The following is a 10,265-nucleotide window of genomic DNA, read 5'->3' on the forward strand; positions in this document are numbered from 1 at the left end:
GTAAACTGGTACTAGGTAGTGGGGCACTGCTGTAAAGATACCTGAAAATGTGGAAGCAACTTTAAAACTGGGTAACAGGCAGTGGTGGAAGAGTTTGGAGAGCTCAAAAGAAGACAGGAAAATGTGGGAAAGTTTGAAACTTCCTAGAGACTTGCTGAATCACTTTGACTATAATGTTTATAACGATATGGACAATAAAATCCAGGCTGAGGTGGTCTCAGGTGGAGATGAGGAACTTGTTGGTAATTGGAGTAAAGGTGACTCTTTACAATGATATGGACAATAAAATCCAGGCTGAGGTGGTCTCAGGTGGAGATGAGGAACTTGTTGGTAACTGGAGCAAAGGTCATTCTTGCTTTTTTGTTTTGTTTTATTTTGTTTTTTACTTTAACTTCTGGAATACATGTGCAGAGCATGCAGGTTTGTTACATAGGTATACATGTGCCCTGTGGTTTGCTGCACCTATCAACCCATCATCTAGGTTTTCAGCCCTGCATTCATTAGCAGGGGTCTCCCTCCCCTTGCCTCCCAGTGCCTAGAGGCCCCAGTGTGTAATGTTCCCCTCCCTGTGTCCACATGTTCTCATTGTTCAACTCCCACTTATGAGTGAGAACATGTGGTGTTTGGTTTACTGTTCCTGTGTTAGTTTGCTGAGAATGATGGTTTCCAGCTTCATCCATGTCCCTGAAAAGGACATGAACTCATCCTTTTTCATGGATACATATTGTTCCATGGTGTATATGTGCCACATTTTCTCAATTCAATCTATCATTGATGGGTATTTGGGTTGCTTCCAAGTCTTTGCTATAGTAAATAATGCTGCAATAAATACATGTGTGCATGTGTCTTTATAGTAGAATGATTTGTAATCCTTTGGGTATATACCCAGTAATGAGATTGCTGGGTCAAATGGTATTTCTGGTTCTACGTCCTTAAGGAATTGCCACACTGTCTTGAACAATGGTTGAACTAATTTACACTCCCCCCAGCAGTGTAAAAGTGTTCCTATTTCTCCACATCCTCTCCAACATCTGTTGTTTCCCAACTTTTTAATGATCGCCATTCTAAATGGCATGAGATGGCATCTCATTGCAGTTTTGATTTGCATTTCTCTAATGACCAGTGATGATGAGTTTTTTTTCATGTGCTCGTTGGCCACATAAATGTCTTTTTTTGAGAAGTGTCTGTTCATTTCCTTTGCCCACATTTTAATGGGGTTGTTTTTTTTCCTTGTAAATTTCTTTAAATTCCTTGTAGATTCTGGATATTAGCCCTTTGTCAGATGGGTAGCTTGCAAAAATTTTCTCACATTCTGTAGATTGCTTGTTCAATCTGATGATAGTATATTTCGCTGTGCAGAAGCTCTTTAGTTTAATTAGTTCCCATTTGTCTATTTTGGCTCTTGTGGCCATTGCTTTTGGTGTTTTAGTCATGAAGTCTTTGCCCATGCCTATGTCCTGAATGGTATTGCCTAGGTTTTCTTCTAGGGTTTTTATGGTTTTAGGTTTTACATTTAAGTCCTTAATCCATATTGAGTTAATTTTTGTAAAAGGTGTAAGGAAGGGATCCAGTTTCAGTTTTCCGCATATGGCTAGCCAGTTTCCCCAGCACCATTTATTAAATAGGGAATCCTTTCCCCATTGCTTGTTTTTGTCAGGTTTGTCAACGATTAGATGGTTGTAGATGTGTGGTTTCATTTCTGAGATCTCTGTTCTGTTCCTTTTGTCTATATATTTGTTTTGGTGCCAGAACCATGCTGTTTTGGTTACTGTTGCCTTGTAGTATAGTTTGAAGTCAGGTGGCATGATGCCTCCAGCTTTGTTCTTTTTGCTTAGTATTATCTTGATTCCATATGAAATTTAAAGTTTTTTTGTTTTGTTTTCTTGGTTTTTTTTTCTTCTTCTGACTCTTGCTATGTTTTAGCGAAGAGACTGGTGGCATTTTGCCCCTGCCCTAGAGATTTGGGGAACATTGAACTTGGGATAGATGATTTAGGGTAATTGGCGGAAGAAAATTCTAAGCAGCAAAGCATTCAAGATGTGACTTGGGTGCTGTTAAAGGCATTCAGATTTAAAAGGGAAACAGTATAAAATTTCAAAAAATTTGCAAACTGATGATGCAATAGAAAAAAACACACTTTCTGAGGAGAAATTCAAGCCAGTTGCAGAAATTTGCATAAGTAACAAGGGGCCAAATGTTAGTTGCCGAAATTTGCATAAGTAACAAGGGGCCAAATGTTAGTTGCCAAGACAGTGGGAAAAATGTCTCCAGGACATGTCACAGGTCTTCACGACACCCCTCATATCACAGGCCCAGAAGTCTAGGGAAAAAATAATGGTTTCATGGGCCAGGCCCAGAGCACCCCTGCTGTGTGCTGCTTATGGACCTGGTGTCCTAGATCCAGCTGCTCTAGCTAAGGCTGAAAGGAGCCAAGGCATAGCTCAGGCCATGGCTTCAGAGGGTGCAAGCCCCAAGCCTTGGCAGTTTCCATGTCGTATGGAGCCTGAGGGTGCACAGTAGTCAAGAATTGAGCTTTAGGAACCTCCACCTAGATTTCAGAGGATGTATGAAAACACCTGGATGTCCAGGCAGAAGTTTGTTGCAGGAGCAGGGTCCTCATGGAGAACTTTTGCTTGGGCAGTGCAGAAGGGAAACGTGGGGTTGAAGCCTCCACATAGAGTCTCATTGGGGCACTGCATAGTGGAGCTGTGAGAAGAGGGATCATTCTCCAGACCCTAGAATGGTAGATCAGCTGGCAGCTTGCACTGTGCATCTGGAAAAGCCACAGACACTCAATGGCAGCATGTGAAAGCAGCTGGGAGGGAGGCTGTACTCTGCAAAGCCACAGGGGTGGAGCTGCTCAAGGCTGTGGAAGTCCATCTCCTGCATGAGTGTGACCTGGATGTGAGACATGGAGTCAAAGGAGGTTATTTTGAAGCTTTAAATTTGACTGCCCACTGGATTTCATATTTGCATAGGGCCTATAGTCCCTTTGTTTTGGCCAACTTCTTCCATTTGGAATGGGCATATTTATCCAATGCCTGTAGCCCCATTGTATCTAGGAAGTAACTAACTTGCCTTTGATTTTACAGGCTCATAGGTGGAAGGGAGTTGCCTTGTCTCAGATGAGACTTTGGACTATGGACTTTTGAGTTAATGCTGAAATGAGTTAAGACTTTGAGGGAATGTTGGGAAGGCGTGATTGGTTTTGAAATGTGAGGACATGAGATTCGGGAGGGCCAAAGGGCAGAATGATATGGTTTGGCTGTGTCTGTCTCATATTGTCAGAAATATAATTTGAATCCAACTGTCCTCTCGTACACCAGTGAATTTATATTACTATGTTTTACTCATGATTAATTTTTAAATAAAAGCTGAAAGGTCCTTGTTTTTAGCCATTTGTATGTTTTTATGCTTTTTGAATGTCTGTATGTTATATGTATACATTCTTTCAACCAGAGTATGTAAAAGAGCTCTATTGGCTTAAAGAGAAAATAAATATTTAATGTATTTATCAGAAATATAGTAATTAATCCAAATACCTCTTAGTTCTTATGACTTAAGTAAATCTTTGATATATAAGCTGATTTAAAATTTGTTCATAAAGAAAATATAGAGCTGTTTTCAGAATTGTCAGGATATATTTTTGCCTGGGTTTATTGGTCAGACAGCATTATATTTGTCTCTACTAAATGTTTTAAGGTCATAAAACTATATATCCAGCTTAAAAGCAAAATAATCTTTGTTGATGTAACTTATTGATGAATAAGACTAGTTTAATGTTACTGGTTTAATGAAAACAACTGTATCTTCTTAGTTATCAGCTAAGTATTCATATATGTAAGTTTAAGACTCTTACTTAGATGAACACTTGATATTCACGTGCTGTTAAAAATATGATTAAGAGATAATAACGTGAAATAATTACTAACTCTGTCTAAAGTCTCAGTTTTCATAAGTAAACTATGTATAATTGTTAAAGATAAATTAGGTAAATGTAAATGAGATATTTATAAACTTTTCATGTAATTTGAAATTTTACCATTATGTTGAATTAAATCATAGATATTGACAAAATATATGAGTCATTTCTAAATAAGCTAAAATACAGACAAATTAATTGCTAAACATAGATTAATGTTTATTTATTTTGGCTTCTTAAATTTTATTTAAAAAAAAAATCTGGGTCCATTAATATAATGTCCTGTTCCACATTAAAAGTTGTTCTATAAAAATATGTTTTATATATTATAAAATACATATTTATATGAGATAAAAATACATAACACTTCAAAATGTCTTCCTGGGTTTTTATTAAAATTAAAGTTACTAAAAATTATGACCTCTTATTAATATATGTAACTCTGTATACAAAAAAATTATATGCAAAAGTAATGTGTATGAGTAAGAATTTTGTGTGGTCTCAATGATAAGGGGAAGAAAAAGTTAAATTTTTTCCTGAGGTATAATCAGTGCTTCTTCCAATATTTTAAAAAGGAAAAATAGAACAGAAGCTGGCAGGTCTAAGCAAATCATGGAGAGTTTATGAAGGATGGATCTTATAAAGGGAGTTTTGTATGTGACTGAATTGGCTAGAATTGGAAAGAAATGGTTTGTTTTTCTAATAATTAAGTATTGGTGTCAGGGATGCAGTGATTAAGGACCAAAGTCTGGTACCCTATGTTTGAAATGGTTTTCTCAGATTGTTGATCTGCTGTTTAAAAAAAATTGCAAGGGGCTTTTATTTTAATTATAAATTCTGTTTTTTGTTTTATTTTTACATTTCCATCCATCTTCTGAAGTGCAGCTTTTTCTTATTTTACAGTTTCTACCTATTTTCAAGTTAGAAGTGCTATCTTCTTCTTTTGTGTGTGTTTGTGAGATGGAGTCTTGTTTTGTCACCCAGGATGGAGTGCAGTGGTGTGATCTCAGCTCACTGCAACCTCAGCCTCCTGAGTTCAAACGGTTCTCTGCCTCAGCCCCCCGAGTAGCTGGGATTACAGGTGCCTGCCACAATGTCCAGCTAAATTTTGTATTTTCAGTAGAGACAGGTTTCACCATCTTGGCCAGGCTGGTCTTGAACTCCTATCTTAGTGATCCATCCACCTCGGCTTTCCAAAGTGCTGGGATTACAGGTGTCAGTCACTGCACTGGGCCTGCTATCTTCTTCATGTATGATGATAATTTCATTTCTTAAGGTAGAGCTTTCCTTTTGAAGCTTTTCAAACCCATATCTTCCCGGCTGGGCTTTATATGTAACCCACTCCATGTAATTTGTCTTCTGTTTTTCCTTCTTTCCTTAAAAAGAAACATATTGTTGCTTAACTATAGTGGTGAATCTCCTTCAATTTTTTTGTTGGTTTTTGTAATTTTTTTTTTTACATATAACTACTATTGTGGCCTGATGCTGGGAATGTTTGTCTTAATGTTCCAGGAAAACTATATATTCTCCAGTAACATGAGATTGTGCTCTTGGCTCTTCTTTTTTTATATATAATTTAAACTTTTATTTTAGATTCAGTGGGTACGGTTTCTGGTTTGTTATATGGATATATTTGGGGTTTGGATCCCATCACCTGGGTGGTGAGCATAGTACCCAATAGGTAGTTTCTCAACCCATGTCCTCCTTCTTCTCCCCCAAGTAGTCTGCAGCGTCCATTGTTTCCATCTTTTTTTCCCATTGTTCTCATCTTTGTATCTGTTTACTCAATGTTTAGCTCCCACTTGTAAGTGAGAACATGGCTTTGGCTTTCCCTGATGTGTCTAAGTTGTTCTACACAACCAGGCAATTTCACATGCTTTTACTTTTTCTAACAGCCATGCATTCCCCGATCAAGGTACTAGTTTTCTTATTCACTTTATTCCTTTATAATATAGTGTACACTCATAATCTTAGACACATACTCTTGCAGTGTCTAATTGGATTCAAGGACCTTTCCATGAGGTTCAACTTCTAGGTTATCCAAATGGGCTTCCCATAGGAAAGGCAGTCATACAGTAGGCTTTTCACTTACCTTTTAAGTAATCAGCCTAAGAAGCAGATATTTTGTGTTTTAAGATAATTTCTTGTGCTTGGTGCTGTCTTTATTAGTTTTTTTTTCTTCTTCTTCTTCTTAGAAAAACTAGGTCATCTCTAGTATAGGTCTCAGTTTTTTCCCTCTGTACTATGTAACTTTTTATATTTGTTTTTGAAGTCTTTTAATAATCACTCTGATTAAATATTATCTCACAATGACATCTGATTATATTTTAATTAAATTTTTTAAGGTTTTTAACATTTTTAACAAACTTCTCCAAAATAAAATTCTAATTTAAGTATTTTTTTAAGCTTAAATTGACTTTGGGATTTTTCAGTTGGGCCCCAAGAAAGCATCAAAGGATGTGTTTGCCATGATGTTTATTTGATGGGTTGTATTGTACAAAAAGCACTGTCCAATAATAAAGTGACACCAGATCTTACTCAAATTATGTTTATATGGATGTATTAGTGATGTGAATGCGCTAACATCTATAACATTTATAAAGGTCTGATGCTATCAGCAAGGATTTTGGTTGTTATCTTAAAATGCCATATACAATAGAAATAACTAAATCTCCTGATCAATTGCTGAACTTTTATCACATTCTAACCCTGGCTGTTCTAATTTTTTGGTCATCTACAGTGCTGAGTCTTATCTAGAGGAATCTGCAAAAAGATTAATAAAAAAGACTCTAGCAAGTACTCCTCACTACTGGTGTCTACTAACTTTAAGATTCCTTGGACTAAATAAAATTTCTAAAATACTAATAGATTCATAAAACTGCTAATCAAGATAATGCAGAACAAAATTTAATTGCTTGAGATTGAATAACTGATAAAAATTATGATTTTTATGACTTTTACTTGAAATATTATTGGTCCTTCATTTAAATATTTTGTTTTCCATATTTAAGAAAACTTTCTGTCTTGAGCTGCCTATAGCTTACAGCAATTCGGTAAAGTGCACTTTCATGAACAAAGGTAAAAAACATTCACTTTTCCTTTCTACTTGATCCTTCCAAAACTTGAAAACTATTCATGAGATTTTTATGTTATGACAATATGATTTTTAATAGGATGCAATTATAATTGCTATTATCAATGTTACTATTGGTAGTATAATTATTTAATATTATACCACATTTAACATTAGTATGATATCATATTTTACATGGTTTACACTAACACATACTGAAGATGAAATATAAAGCCCGCCTTGATTTGGCTTCTTAGCTTCAAAATCTTTTTATCAAAGATCCGATCTGAGATTCAATCACTTTGCTTGCTATGTTAATATAAATTAGCAAGCCAGATCTAATAAATCTGAATTTATTTTACAAACAAATTAGTCTTACTCTAATTATCTATTGTAAAAATCGGGCTTTCTATAATGTATCTGCTATTAGACTGTAACGCTATGCATTGTTTTTGAGTTTTTATTACCTAACTATAGGCTGGACTGGATACGAAAGTCTCCTAGGTTCCTCTAATTCAACTTTTCTCTCGTGGAATTACTAAGAAGAGAAATAGTTATTTCCTAAAGCTCTATAAACAAATTATAGTTTAAATTTAGTTTTTAGTTTTAGTTTAAATACATTTCAAGGGACATGCCTAATGTGCGGGCTATACAGAGTTCACCAAACCACCCAATGACATAACGGGACACATTCCGACTGCAAAACTGCTCACTCTATGCCATAGGCAGCTTTACCCAACGGCACTAAACTGAGACCCCATGTTCTAATAAGACCCTCACGCCTCTTAATGCCTACCTTTTTCACTTTACAGGATAATCTCGTCATTAAAAGTTCAGAATCATAACTGATATGAGAAACATAAGCAATCCTTAAGTCTGCCTGTTGGGTAACTTTGGCAACACCGCTAAAACAACTTTTTGTTCTGATTGTACTAGTGGTCCTTTCTACAGAGCTGGAGCTCTGCTTTAATTCCTCTTCATCATGAAATGCTACTCCGTGGCTACACCAGGTCACCCCACTTTTCCTATGACCTTTCATCTGCTGAGTTGGTTGCCCTTAGCATGAGCTCTTGGTTAAAAATCTTTGTACAGATTTAAATTTATTATATTGTTGCTGAGATTTTTGTTTTTGTTTTATGCTGTTGATATCTCTTCATGTGTTTTGTCTAATCTTTGTAAAATCAGTTCTCTCAACAGGATAATGTTAGTTAAATACTTTGAGATTATTCTCAACTCTTGCCAATGCCTAATAGGCTAATAAGATAGAACTTGATGCTAAACTCTAGGAAAACCTGCCCTAAGAGAGGTGTTTGTTGTTTCATTTTGTTTTTCTTTCTGGCACCTTTGTTACCCAAATGTGGCCTGCGTCCCTGACAGTGACTGCCTTACCTTCCCCGATGGGGACCAGATACCACCAGGATAGGTCCGACCAAGCACCAAAGACAAGCCTAATTTCAAGACAGTTGATCAGTGATGTTTTCAAAAAACCATCTAGATTAAAAGGGGGAAATGTAAGAATTAATGATGTGAGCTGGCGTTAACTGGTCCACTCAAGTAGATTAGTCAGGAGACCAGTGGCAGGTGGGAAGCACTGAGGCCCAGGTCACTTGCCCAGGGACAGTGTCACCAGCCAGCTGCCAGGTCACTCACCCAGGGACGGTGTCACCAGCCAGCTGCCAGGTCACTCGCCCAGGGACGGTGTCACCAGCCAGCTGCCAGGTCACTCGCCCAGGGACGGTGTCACCAGCCAGCTGCCAGGTCACTCGCCCAGGGACGGTGTCACCAGCCAGCTGCCAGGTCACTCGCCCAGGGACGGTGTCACCAGCCAGCTGCCAGGTCACTTGCCCAGAGGCACTATCATGCCAGCTCCATGTTATTTACCCAGGGACAGTGTCACCAGCCAGCTGCCAGGTCACTTGCCCAGGGACAATGTCACCAGCCAGCTGCCAGGTCACTTACCCAGGGACAGTGTCACCAGCCAGTTGCCAGGTCACTTGCCCAGGGACAGTGTCACCAGCCAGCTGCCAGGTCACTTACCCAGGGACAGTGTCATGATCCAGCTGCCAGGTCACTTACCCAGTGACAGTGTCACCAGCCAGCTGCCAGGTCACTTGCCCAGGGACAGTGTCACCAGCCAGCTGCCAGGTCACTCGCCCAGGGACAGTGTCACCAGCCAGCTGCCAGGTCACTTGCCCAGGGACAGTGTCACCAGCCAGCTGCCAGGTCACTTGCCCAGAGGCACTATCATGCCAGCTCCATGTTATTTACCCAGGGACAGTGTCACCAGCCAGCTGCCAGGTCACTTGCCCAGGGACAATGTCACCAGCCAGCTGCCAGGTCACTTACCCAGGGACAGTGTCACCAGCCAGCTGCCAGGTCACTTACCCAGGGACAGTGTCACCAGCCAGCTGCCAGGTCACTTGCCCAGGGACAGTGTCACCAGCCAGCTGCCAGGTCACTTACCCGGGGACAGTGTCATGATCCAGCTGCCAGGTCACTTACCCAGTGACAGTGTCACAATCCAGCTGCCAGGTCACTTACCCAGGGACAGTGTCACCAGCCAGCTGCCAGGTCACTTGCCCAGGGACAGTGTCACCAGCCAGCTGCCAGGTCACTTGCCCAGGGACAGTGTCACCAGCCAGCTGCCAGGTGACTTACCCAGGGACAGTGTCACCAGCCAGCTGCCAGGTCACTTGCCCAGGAACAGTGTCACCAGCCAGCTGCCAGGTCACTTGCCCAGGGACAATGTCACCAGCCAGCTGCCAGGTCACTTGCCCAGAGGCACTATCATGCCAGCTCCATGTCATTTACCCAGGGACAGTGTCACCAACCAGCTGCCAGGTCACTTGCCCAGGGACAATGTCACCAGCCAGCTGCCAGGTCACTTACCCAGGGACAGTGTCACCAGCCAGCTGCCAGGTCGCTTACCCAGGGACAGTGTCACCAGCCAGCTGTCAGGTCACTTGCCCAGGGACAGTGTCACCAGCCAGCTGCCAGGTCACTTGCCCAGGGACAGTGTCACCAGCCAGCTGCCAGGTCACTTACCCAGGGACAGTGTCACCAGCTAGCTGCCCGGTCACTTGCCCAGGAACAGTGTCACCAGCCAGCTGCCAGGTCACTTGCCCAGGGACAATGTCACCAGCCAGCTGCCAGGTCACTTGCCCAGAGGCATTATCATGCCAGCTCCATGTCATTTACCCAGGGACAGTGTCACCAGCCAGCTGCCAGGTCACTTACCCAGGGACAATGTCACCAGCCAGCTGCCAGGTC

The sequence above is a fragment of the Aotus nancymaae genome, unplaced genomic scaffold (genome assembly GCF_030222135.1).
Source record: "Aotus nancymaae isolate 86718 unplaced genomic scaffold, 86718_ANA_hifiasm-v0.15.2.pri h1tg000034l, whole genome shotgun sequence".
NCBI classification, from domain to species: Eukaryota; Metazoa; Chordata; class Mammalia; order Primates; family Aotidae; genus Aotus; species Aotus nancymaae.